General features: G+C 33.7%; 1 protein-coding gene across 1 annotated transcript in view; it reads left to right on the forward strand.

Annotated features, from left to right (window-relative positions):
- Window positions 1-4956: 4956 nt before the first annotated feature.
- Window positions 4957-14197, forward strand: part of LOC139983509 (galactose-3-O-sulfotransferase 2-like) — a 39311-nt gene continuing 30070 nt past the window's right edge. The window contains exon 1 of the mRNA XM_071997095.1: window positions 4957-5101. The gene's annotated coding sequence lies outside the window, so the exon portion shown is untranslated. The remainder of the gene's footprint in view (window positions 5102-14197) is intronic.

The raw sequence follows: 14197 nt of genomic DNA on the forward strand, positions 1-14197 counted from the left end.
ACCATGGGTTGTATATAATGTATTTCATTTATCTGCAAAATAATGCAAGAAAATATGCGAAGTGAACAGAGAATATCTAATATTTCAATGACCAAGTGCATTTTGATCTCTGTTAGCAGATAGCATAAGGTACAATTGTTTTTTTTACAAATGTCACAATGTGATTTGATCATATACAACACTTCTACCAGCCTAGATCAGTTTTCATCTGGGCAATATATATACAAAGCTTCTTCTTCCTTCACGATTAGATATTATGCAGCTCTACAATAGAAAACATAAAATGTTTGTCCATGGATGTTGGGTCTGAAGTGGGTACCAGTGAGAAGGAAATAAGGGAGGTGCCTCTGTCCATTAGAGAAAATTGTGGTTTTATTTATTAAGCCCCTATATGTAATATGGTGAAGCTTTAGTTAGCTTATTTCCAAGTAATGGTTTTGAGGCAAACTTGGAAGAGGGAACGGGGGGTTCCCTCTACCGTCCCTACACCCCACACCCATCCCTTTGTGAAATTTGTATTTTAAGTTGTGTATTTGAAAACTAGCTCAAGGTCTGGGAAACTGTAGGAAAAGACCTTATAAAGTGCACCTTCCCCCACCCCCAGATTCCTGTTAGTGGGTTTGTTTGTACCTCTTGTGTGCCAGATAAAAACTTCACATTGTAAAGTATATTATGATTCTTGCATTGTATGTGTAACAAATAAATATAAAATAAAGAAGTTTTATCTGTTTGTTAGAAGTTCCTACACTCTTTGTCCTGCCTGAAGTGGGCAATGTTTTTGATCCTTCCAAGTTCGCTGGACTGAGCTGCTGCAATTTTCTTTAGACCTACTGTACACAATCTGCCAAGGTCTTCTCGCCAATCAAAAGCAGCTGGTAATAAGCTTTAACAACATCAGCTACCAGTTTTATTGTTTAAAAGAAGGGCACTGTCTTATGTGTTCATGAAAAATTCTTGAATGTTGACCATTTGTACACAATGTTGTTACATTTTTGTATCAAGCTTACTGTAAATTAAGATACTTTTCTTGTACTGGAATTGCACTGCCAAGATGAACCAAAACAGTTATATCACACATTCACAGACAAAACTCCTCTGTAAGAAATGTCAGGATATTTATTGATTGCCTTGTCAAAATGCCAAACAAAATTTCTATCATGGGATTAGCCCTTTTTCTATAGCAATTAAGTCACATCATTACATGTACTAATGGTCAAATTCTTCTTGGAAACTGAGTGGCTTAATGTTATCTGTTGGTGGACTTGAACCACCTGCTGAATAAATTCTGCATCACCTGAACAGACTTTTATTATGGCCAAACAAATTACCAAGAAGAAATAAGTTACTTGGACGAAAGTTCACTGGCACCTTGAATACTGAAATTAGCTTCTACCAGACTTCTAAACTTTTGGTCTCTAGACCTAACGTAGTTCCTATATGGACGTATTTATTGTTATTATTAGTTTATTTTAGTTTAGTTTAGAAGGAAAGAAAGAATCCATTCACAGTACTTGCAAGTACAATTTTCTCAGGCAAACCCTTCTACTCATTCACAACCCTATTAATAATACTAATAAAATATCTCCGTAAATCTCATCTATATAGGCAACAAACAACAAGGGACCCCAAAACAGACCCTTGTGGAACCCTACTAGTAACGTCCTGCCAAGAAGAAACAAAGCCTTTAATAGGAAAGAAAGAGGAGAAGACAAAAACTCTCAGACGCGATTACAATGCTTAAAGTGCTTGTCCAAATCATGCTTAAACCATTCACACTACTTGCAAGTACAACTTTCTCAAGCACACCCTTCTACTCATTCACAACCATTTTAGAAATAAGGTTATGTCGAATATTAATCCTACTTTGTGACTTTTGGAGTTTAAGACAATTACCCCTGGTACAACTACTATTAGCAAACATGAAAAAGTCGGTGAAGAATAAATTGTCAAAACCATGCACAATCTTGAAACTCTGAATCAAACTACTACGTAACCTCCTAAGATTCAACAGTTGTAACAACCTACATTAAGAACACTCTTTAAGGATCTAATCATCCTAGTAGCCCTCATCTGGAAATTTTCGAATGCTTCCTTATCCTTAGCAAAATAGGGGTTCCAAGCCTGCACAGCATACTCCAGATGAGGCCTAACAAACTGCCTTAAAGCCTAATTACTATTGCATGTTCAGAAAACTGGAGTTCCTCTTGATCATACCTAAAACCCAATTACCTCTTTTTGCAGCTTTGAGACAACGTTTAGAAGGTTGCAGAGATGAGTCAAGTTAGATACCGAGGTCTCCTTCAGCAAAGACCTCCTGTAACGGTATATGCAAATTACAAGTAAATTTCCATAAAACTCGCGGCTTAACTTCGCCAAATGCATTTGTCCGTTTGCTTTCGTTTTGGGCGTCATTTTATTTTCTATACTGTCAGATCAAAATGAAGGCTTTTAAATATGATGAATGCACCCTTTTCTGATCCGTACTTTGAATTCGTTGTCTATTGTTAACAGCTTCCTTTGTATTTACTTTCGTTTTGATAAAGTGTTTATCAAAGTTCCAAATAGATTACTGATAACACGATAAATAATTACAAAATCTGTGATTTCGAACATGCGTTTAGTTTTGTTTATGTATATAATTGCTGCTGATTTGGCGGTTATAATGAAGTCTAGTAGATATTTGGAGTTGTATCAAAATTTTGACCAGCTATTCATTTGGTGCATACATCGCCCTATATTATTATAAGTGTTGTTACGCAGTGCAAATGGTATATTAAACGGCGACATGTACCATACTTCAAGATTATAGCTACTTAGTGTCCTAGGTATGTTTTAATGACTACAAAATAAACATGTCAGTAACTCCACAACGGAGGTAATGTTTGCTTTCCAAAATCATAATGCACGATAAAGTTAATTGCAGTCGGTTGAAAACAAAAGAATCCAATACGAAACGATTAACATCTCTTTTGAAACATTGTGCAATCCTGGTCACATAGGATGGACGCTTTGGTGCAGGTTTTAATTTCATGTTAACATTTAAATAATAATTCACTGATTGAATGTGAGGATGGGATGCCACCACACCAACCGTACTCTGAAAATGTTGATGTCGCCAATGCTTTACTTTGCTTGTTTTTAATATAATGATACATAGTATCGCCACCACACTCACGCTATGACCTAATTTTCGCGTTTTTTTTTATAAACTCTGAAATAAAACTGAATAAATGATGTGTATTATGCTACTTGGATCAAAACAAGTTTTTACGCTGTTGTAATGAAGGCAAATAGTTATGTCTGTCATGAAGTTCAGCAGTGACACTTGTTGTTTACGTTTTATATGATATTTATCATACGTTTGTGTGACTTTAATTTTCGTTGTAACCGTTTGGAAACTTAGCATAATTTTATAATGACTCTATTACTAAATGAAGATGCCGTCGCCTTAATCTGATCTGGACTGTTTGTGCTTGAATGCTGATAATAGTATACGCAAAGTACACAATACGACACCAGCAGCTGTTATTTTCCATCTACAAGCCTTTGTCTTTCCGTGTGTAAACATTCTGTAAATGCTGCCCAGTCCCCAGAGATCCGTAGAAGATGCAACCACGACCCTCACGTGCGAGAGGGGGACAGACAGGGAAGTGTTGTCGTTCATAAATACGCAAGACAGTATCTTGTGGGGTATTAAACGTCACTTCCCTCTTACCCGTCTCATTAACATATGCACGGAGTGACGCTTCTACGATTGTGGGAGACTCAACCGGAGGGGACATTCCCCGAAAATACTCATATTTTCGAAGGCGGCTTCACCGCATTAAACGATATTAAGGGGAGAAATATATACTTACTCCAAAGTAAAAGACAACAGAAGAAGGTAATGCTTGAGTAATAATACATACCTCTGTAGAATGGAACATTCCGAACGGTTAATCTGCTGGTAACATGGTTGTTGTGTAGTTTAAAAGTCTACAATTTACATGTTACGTTTTTCAAACTTTGAGTAACGTTACATGAACCAAGATAACAAATTCAAACGTTCAAAACAAGCTTTCACTAACATATCATGTTTAAATAGTGTAAAGCAGACAATCATTTATTTGAACTACTTTAAACAATGTTGTTATGCTAAACATGTTTGCAGCATATTAGTTAGTTCAGTAACGTTCTTTATAGACGGAAAACCCACTACACAATACTCTGACAAGTTCCTTAAGATTGGGCACCTTACTGTAGAATTTACGCGATGTTTGTATTGGTTCTAAAAGAACGGTTACGTATAATACTGCAACCTGCTGTAATGCTCGAGTATCGCTCTTTAATTTCAGCCAGCTTTCTCTTCAATATACAGCGATCAAAAATAAGAGAACTGTTAAGTTTACATTACCGCATGCAATCATATGTCACATCCAATCATTTAATGGGGGAGAATCAGGTGTTTCAATAATATATCTGCAAAGAAAAGAAAGTGGTTGTGTTAATGTAGGAGACCACAGAGTGATTAAAAAAATCCAAGTGGAAAGAAAATGTAAAATAGTGAGTATAAACTGTAAATAGGACAAGGGTAAATAGAGTCTGCAGTTTGTTTCCCTTACGTACAAACATAAATCTAAATTATTTCGTCGCGATGATCATATTTTATTATAACTAGGCAATCTTCTACTGCTATAGGATTCTAATGGTGGAAATGATTTATTTTTGCATACATTTAGGTTCGTACCTTTTCTGTAGTTAAACGTATCACCATAAAAGTAAAGACGCATACAAAGACGGACAATCACATTAAATACCGCATATTTTGGTGCATTTAAACAAAAGCCGAATAGCGTTGTATGTACGTTTGCATTATGATGTCAAATACAAGTGAAAACGTATTCGCTATATCAGTTCAAATATAACATTCGAGTAAAAAGTAAATATGAACTTTGATATCTTTTAAAGTTTATGCAGACATTGAAATAAGCCCACTCACAGCACATCTGCGCCATTTTATATCAATATTGCAGACTGTTTGTCGTATAAACTTGGAATTCTATACGTTTTACAGTGTTTCTCCTACATATGATCATGCCGGTTAATTAGTCTTATTTCTACGGTAAGTAAGTTTTTTTTTATGTTTACTTTTTCTCTCTAATATTTCTGCTAACTTAAATGGCCAGTGTTCTAAGAAGGATTTGCAGTACGTTTTCGAAAATTCGGGACATGGTTAATTTAATGCTATCATACAATTACCGTAGGAACAGTTCGTGATTGATTCAATATGGTTCTATTCATAATTTTCTTTCACAATTGTGTCAAGAATGTGTCTCATGTACGGTATTGATACATAAAAACAATTCGTTACTGATATGGTTATATATGTTAATTTATGCATGTGACTTAATATTGAACGCGTAATGTCAAGAATGGGTACTTGGATAGATCTCTTACTCTGCTTGAGGGTTCTAACAATTAATATTAAATATTGAATATTTATTTATTGTAGGATCACTTCATGCCAATTAAACACGGAACAAACTTTGGAAAGTCTAAAATAGAACTTTGACAGCATCAACTTTGTATACGTCATCGAAAGCACATGTGTTTTTGAATATCTGGTTTTCAACCATATAAACGAGCAACCAAGATAAAGATGAATGAAATGGCTGCCCGCTGACACTTAAGAGTTTGTTTTGACATGTTCATTTACACTTCTCAGCCTTGTAAACGAAGGAAAGTTATCATCGATCACATTATGACTTGTTTATACTACTTCAGTCTGGAGGTACGTATCCAGGGATTGTAAGTGAAAGACATAGAGACAACAATGAAATGGATATTTGAATCACGTGTACACAACATAGTCTTTGAAGCCACGCTTCTATACAAAATTTAATGCAATGAGCAAAATAGCGTGGTCAGTTAATCCGCAAGTTGTTTGTTCACCAAACTCAATCAATTAACTCAGATACTGTAGTGAGTAATTGGTTAGGAGAGCATTCATAACGAATTAATCTCAAACAGTGGTAGAACAAGGATACAGCTCAAATAAAACAAATACATGCTTAACCAAGATTTATCAGTTTGTAAATATAAAAGAAAATAATAAAAATATATCCCAATGCTTAAGAATAAAATATTGATAAACCCTGTAAGACACATGGCTCTCTTACAATGATGAAACGTTGATAGATGAACTGCAATATTACTGAACAGTTTAAACTAAAACAATGTATCTTATAAGATATAGAAAGTCATTAATACCTGCGAAAGCAAATGTTAAGACTAATAAAGCCCCAAAAGAGCAATGTCTAGCAATGCTTACATTGAAACAAAAGAGAATGAGTTAGGCTAATTGATTATATCAATATCAGAACATTTTAGGGAAAAAATAGATACAAAGAGCCATTACAATTCCAAAAAAAATCTTTAAAGGGATTATGGACACAATTTGTACCACGAATCTATTTTATCTAGCGAAACGAAGTACAGCAAGTCACACATACTACACATACTACATATACTACAAACTACTAAAAATGAACTGTATTCGTATACTTTTCTTATCTGATAAGTTTATATTTAACACGGATATTTTGTTCCATTTATGTAGGACGAACCTTGACTTCATTGAACTTTTTATACTGATATAGTGCATTGTATCAGTTAGAAATGACAACGGACATCACACTCAAAGGTTAAGACTAAAGTAGTCAACAAACAACTCATAAAATGAAACGAAATTGAGCAGTATAATATGGGATTACTGAATTAATTATTTGTAAGCCAATTGAAATACATATATTCTTAGCTTCCGCGAAACATGTATGAATAACAAAGAGACAAATGCAATTTTAACTGCGAAATGGCAATTAAAGAAACTAAATACAAAACTTTTAACCATTAGCATAAAGCACTTGATTTGGTGTTTAATTAATACAAGAACTATTGAGTATAGTAACTTAGTGCACATGGTACTGACACATAAATGCAAAGCATTACTTTCAAATATTATATCCAAAATAAGAAACAATAATACACAAGTGAATGTAATTGACCACTCTACTAAGAACAGAGAGTTTGTTTTAATTAACACATGATAAGTAAATGAAATCTGTAGCAAGACCTTACATGATAAATGTGCATGTGAATCATACGCCCGATATGGGTATGTATGCAATGAGTGGTAAAAATATACATATACTACTTTTATTAAGATTTTGAATTTTTGAATTTTTTCAAAAGTTAATAACGTATGGAAAATATACCATACAAAATCATGATAAGATAATGATAACATTATAACAGTTGGCAACATGATTAGATGCGTTGAAGAAGAACATATTTTAATATACAAGGAACAATCATTCAACAATCATGGAAGTATTTTATCATGGTAATTTTGCTCGAATAAACAAAGAACACTACGCTCATGTGCCAATAAAGGTGTTAACGTACTCCCAACGTAGGTTTCTATACAATACCTTTCAATGAAAAGCAAATGTAAATTATTATTTGCCACACATAACCTACGAAGACAGAATATTACTCATATATAAAGTTTATACCCTTGGAGTCCATATTATCATCAAATGTGGGAAGACTTTATTGGAAATATGACAAATGCTGCTTACTTGTGTGAGATTAAGAAGAGTAAAAGTAAGGAGGATAACTCTGTTAAACTATTTATCATTCAATACGTCAGTGACCTATCGATATACTTTGTAGTGCACTGGTGTGCCAACAAAATAGATAACGCACTGTTGATATCAGCTCATCAATCAAAAACCAAACATGATCTTTGGTACCACTGACCATGTAAGTATAGTAGATTGCTCAAAACGGTATGGCGCCATTCGATGTTCACGTGACTCATATCAATCATAACCAATCCTTGTCTAAACATCAACTCCACCCAAATCAAATTTGAAGTTACTTGAGTCTTTTTATACGTTAATATGTTTAAAGGGATAATTCTTTATAAAGAGATGGATCACTTTTTAATTATATTTTACTAGTTTCCATTGCTGCGACCGCAACTACGATATGTATATATTGATTGCGAGAAACTATGAGCTGCAAAGCTCTGTTATTACAGTACAGACATTTTACACTCAAAGACTTTGCCTGTAATTAGAATTTAGCGAAGAAATATGAAGTTCTTTCCAAATTAATTCTTTTTACTTTATTTGTGCCTGGAAAAAGTTTAACGGAAATAACAATATGACCATCATGTTAAGTTTGCGGACTGGACACAAGTGTATCTTTACACGCCGGCTAGTGACACACACGGACGGTTTAAGAAGATTACCACACACACAAATACTCGTATAAACACTGCGCGGTTTGTTGCATAATCAGTTTTATCATGACAAGTAAAAGTAGCAAGAGAAACGACGTTATTTGCTGTAAATGTCAAGCTATGATATGTCATAATTTAAGGTCATATTGTAAACCAAATCTTATTTTTTTCAAGTCAAGCAAACGAGTTATTAAACAGAAAAACGTTGAACGCTCTTAAATCACAAGCAGGAACGGAAAGACAAATGAAGTAAGAATAAACTATTTCCAATATCTTAAGAAATGCATACTACCCGGTCACTAATATGATTCGACTCTGTAACTTTGTCTCCGAGTGCCAACCCTAACTTGCCTGGTCGTTATATCCAAATTAGAAATATACGAACGAAAGTACGACATCTAACAGCCGACTAGTATGGTTATCTCTGTACCTAGCAATCAGTTGTATAATTTAACTAAGAATTCCAACCTGCATCACATCAAACTATAATACAAATATTTAAGTGACAGGATCAAACAAATAAGCACCTACCCAACTTATTTGGATGCATGTACCACACATACTAGCAAACTTGCTATGATCGGATTCTGTATATGTAGACTACAAGTAAATACATTTAATATGCAGATTACAATTAAATTCCATAAAAGTTCGCCGAATACATTTTTCCGTTTGCTTCGTTTTGCGGAGTCATTTTATGTTTTCACTCTCAGATAAAAATAAAAACTATAATATACTAGAATGCACCCTTTTCTGATTCGTACCTTATATTCGTTGTCTATTATTAACATCTACCTTTGTATTTACTTACGTTTTGCTGAAGTGTTTATCGAAGTTCCGAATGGATTACTGATAACACAAAACATAAATACTTAACCTGGGTTTTGGAACAACCGTTTGGTTTGGTTTTAATGTTAAGAAATGCTGCTGACATGGCGGTTATAATGTCGTCTAGTGGATATATAGTGTTGTATAATACTCATATCAACCAAAATGTTGACCAGCTGACCATTTCTTGCATACAGCGCCCTATATTATTATTATAAGTGTTGTTACGCAGTGCACATGGTACATAAAAAGGCTACATGAACTTATATATTATAGCTACTAAGTGTCCTTGGCCTATTTTAATGACTACGAAACAAACATGTCAGTAACTCAAGTCACAACGGATGAATATATAGTTGGCTTCTCGGCATGTTAATGCACGACAAAGTTACTGAAGTCAGGATAGTCAGGAAGTCAGGATTTGAACCAGGATAACATTGTGCCATGTGTTGATGTTGAGGATAAATGTCTCTCTGATCATTACCCTGTGTTTAAAAAAATAAAATATAGAAAAACACCGACAAAATATACTTCATTTAAAGCAATGTTCAATTCTTTGTAGCTTTCAATTTTCATGAACGCTTGAGTAGAGTGTAAAGGAATAATAATCGTAATTATCAAAACATATTTTTATAAAGCAAACACTTTAAGGTCTAAATAGAGAACTCTGAAACACAATGTGACTTATGTTCTAATGACAATATAACTAAATGGAGATGCTGCCGCCTTATCCTGATCTGGACTGTTTGTGCCTGCGAGTCGACTAGAGACAACAGTTTGCAATCACACAGAGACAACATACAACCATCCTCTATTATCTTATGACATACTGATTCGATTGCTGGAATCACTTAAACTTATCTTAATTTCAAAGTTTAAGTAGATGATACAAGGACGTAGCTTGTGTGGAACTTGATTTTGATTTGATTTATTTCACACCATCAATGCAAAGGCAAAACAAGACACTTGTGTGGGGATAACACAGAAAAATGTGTACAGCAGACTATTGTGGTTCCTTTACATACAAAACAATGAATAAAATAATAAAAAGAACACACTATAAACCAAACGCAAATTCTCAAATAGTCAAGAATACAAAAAGGCTTATAAGATAAATAAAATCCTCCGACTCTTGTGTTATTATGTCCAAAGATGCTTTATGACTCCTGATTAAATGCATCAGGACTAGTGGTTCTCTGAGGCGCCTCATAGGGGAATTCCTTACTGGCAGTATATATAAATTTTAATTACTTAACTACCCATCACTAGATCTATAAAGAAAATATGATTACAACAATATGACAAAAAAAAAAAAACAGACAAACTCAAGCCAGATAGATAACATGTCAGCCAACAGACAGGCGTTTGCTTTTATTATGATGTTGTTTCATTTTGTATATACTCAAATTATGTTCAAAATATTGTCATTGAGGAAAATAATGAAGTTGCAGACATATTCATACAAACACATTAAATCATGAAGCTATGTAAGCCATGTCAATACGCAGTGTAGGTACCTGGTAGTATAAATTACACATCTTAACAAGACGCGAGGTACACCGTGTATCATACATAAACCTATTCAAATGACACCATTCAGTAAAAGTCAACTAATGTGACCTGTACTGTTATTTCTATTTTCAGAAAATGTCGTTATTTTAGTAATAAATGTATTGATTCTATATATATATATATATATACATATATATATATATATATATATATATATATATATATATATATATATATATATATATATGGAATACCATAAGAAGAGAATGAAATAATCAAAAACATAATCCCCTACTTCTAGAATCATTTCCTTTTTTATTTTTATTTTATTGCATTATGTTGCCGTTGAGTATCACCTAAGTATAAAATAACTTCAAAGCAAAACCTCTGAGCAAACAGTTATGGATGCAAACACAAACCAATCAAACGAAAGTGAATGTATTGAGTATTGTGCGTTGTTCTACCAGTGCACAGGAAATGCTCAAACATTATACTAAGAGTATTTTCTTCAAGCCATTCGCATAGTAATTGTTTTTCCTTTCCAATCAAATAAGTTAACCTGCATTGGTTTATTATAACTTCCTTAATTTTAATATCGTATAATTGTTCAATCATCAGAAATTCAGCCGTAATGATATGTATAATATAATGACGTCACGAGGCCGTGTACATGACCATTTATGCAATTCAGTAATAAATAATACTTGAATCAAGTTAATAAGGGAAAATGTGTCACCCGTTTTCCTCACTTCTCCCCCGCGAAAAAAAGTTAGCAATGTTGTTTTGTTGTAAATGACTGTAGGTAGTGCGTTCAATATAAAACCGTCAGACTAATTAAAAAAATATAAATATTAGTTCAGCGGTAGAACAGACACACAAGGATCAGTGTAATTAAATATAATATTAAATAAATATACATATATAATATTTAGCACTCGAAATGTGAGAGATCGCTCTTTAGACAAAATGCGGCACAGATGTGTCAATAACAAATGGTAATTGACATCATCTATGTCAGTCGCTGCAATTCCTGTCACAGTGTAAGGTAAATGTGAATTTTGATAACAACTACACATATTCATCACATATTCTTTATATCCATATACCCTTGCTGCGAAAAGCAAACATGAATTTCGGAAATCATCAGATCTATAGACAATACTCAACTGAATACCGAACGGCGCCATTTTATGTTAACTTGGCAGACCTATGCTAGACCTGTGATTCTATGCTTATTAATGATTTAAATTGCATATTTTTGGCGGATTAAATCCAAACTATACCTTATACGGTAAGTACTACGTTTGTTACTGTTCTGCTAACATAGAAGTGCGCTCATCGGTTATTACTTACATATATAAATACTGAAAAAACATTTCTGCTTAATTTTAATGCAGTATTCTTCATAATTTTCTACTATACGTGGATGTTTGACAACCGTGTAGAGCATTAACTCCTATTTTAGCCTGTGTTAACTGGTTTACAGATTCATTTACAAATCAGAAAGAACTAGGAAACAAAGCATTCTTTACTCATCATTATTTTATTCCGCTCACACCTGTATAATAACTTGCCCGTAGTTGTATTTCTCATTACAAGTGAAAGTAAGGCTTACACCAAGAGCTCTGCCCTGTCCTTTGTATGAAGTATCTGGTCTTCTTCAAACCTAAGTTGACATTCAATTTCCATCAAAGTGATATCATATTGTTTTTGGACTATCACTCATTGTAAGGCTATGTATGACTGGAATAGTGAATATTGTAACTCACTTTCTTCTTAATATACACCACTCCCGCAGCTTCGATTTTGACAGGCTATGTTGATGTCTCCCTTCGGGTTTGTGGTCTTGTACATGACGTCAAGGAGTAATCATTGAAACTGTAACATTCACTTAAATCTGGTGGGAGTATGGATAGTTTAGGGGACAAAAACCCCTGCAGACGACAATGGAGGGACATGTCATATATACTGTAAAGATATGGCACAACACTTTCGAAAACCAACATTAAATGCATGTATAAATATCATCAAAATGAGTCATATCGTATGCATTGAACAGTAAGTAGTGACGTTTAGTAGGATTGAAAAAAAGTACAAAGTTCCACTTCTGAGAAAGCCATACTGCAATTAAAAGGAGAACAGACGTGTATTTAATATATATATATATATACATATATATATATATATGTATGTATATGTATATATATATATATATATATATATATGTATAAGGGGATTAGTACACAAGGGATGAAGAGAAGATTGAAACCAACATGGGAAGAGGAGAGGTAGGTGATAAACAGTGGAGGGACAAAGAGAAATGTTTACAAAATAAGTTGTATCACAATATTGACCAATCAGTAATAACCAGAATGGCACACAAGCGTTCTTTATAACTATTGAATACCGCTTTTAATATTGAAAACAAATAGACGTAACAACATATGTTAGTGGAATCCAGTAACCATTCGTAAGCAAAACTTTTCACTTAAATTACCATAACATTGCCATCAAAGTTAATCCGATAACCATCTTTGAGTTTGGGCTTAAGACCCTCTTCACCGTGGTTAAGTGGTCGTTCCTTCTTTTAGGTTTATTAATGAAATAAATAGTAGTATAAAAGTATTTCTGGAACAATCGTTTGGTGTTAATTTTCTTCACCCAATAAATAAATGAATTCATAACGTTACTAGGAGAAAAAAGAGCAAAATGCCCACTCACGGCATAACATTATTAAAGCTTCTGAAGCTGGCTAGATAGTTGGGTGCTTATATAAGGGATTAAAGTGAAGAACACTTGATGAATTATCATTGCCATTCAATATGTTGTGCGCTCTCGCTAGAAAAATCAGTGAACAAACTGATCAAATACTGTTTTATGATAAGATATTCTTTATATCCCTAAAACCTTGCTGCGAAAAGCAAACATGAACTTTTAAACTCATCAGATATTTTAACAATACTCAACTGAATACGGAACGGCGCCATTTTACGTTAACATAGCAGACCTGTGCTAGACCTGTGATCCTATGCTTTTGTTATGTATATTTTTGGCGGATTACATCTAGACTACTTTAATCGGTAAATACGACGTTTCTACAGCAATGAAGGGATTGTCGTAAATTGTATCCAGTGCATTGATCGGTTATTGATTCCATATATAAGTACCGCAGTAAAATTTCATATTTAATTGCAATGCAGTATTATATCATAATTTTCTACTATACGTGGATGTTTGACAACCGTGTAAGGCATAGGGTCCCCATTTTAGTCTGTGTTAACTGGGTTACAAAATGCGTGATTCATCTACCAATCAGAGAGAACAAGTAAGAAAAGCAGCTTTTGCTTATCATTATTACATTCCGCTTACAATGTGATAATAATTTGGTGTCGTAGTTGTACTTCATATTTAAATTGAAAGTAAGGCAAATAACAAGAGGTATGCCTTGTCCTTTCTATGCAGTATGTGGTATTCTTTAAACCTTAGTTGCCGTTACATTTCCATCAAAATGATATCATTATGTTGTTGAATTATCCCTCATTGTGAGGCTATGACTGGAATAGTGAAATA

The sequence above is a fragment of the Apostichopus japonicus genome, chromosome 16, assembly GCF_037975245.1.
Source record: "Apostichopus japonicus isolate 1M-3 chromosome 16, ASM3797524v1, whole genome shotgun sequence".
NCBI classification, from domain to species: domain Eukaryota; kingdom Metazoa; phylum Echinodermata; class Holothuroidea; order Aspidochirotida; family Stichopodidae; genus Apostichopus; species Apostichopus japonicus.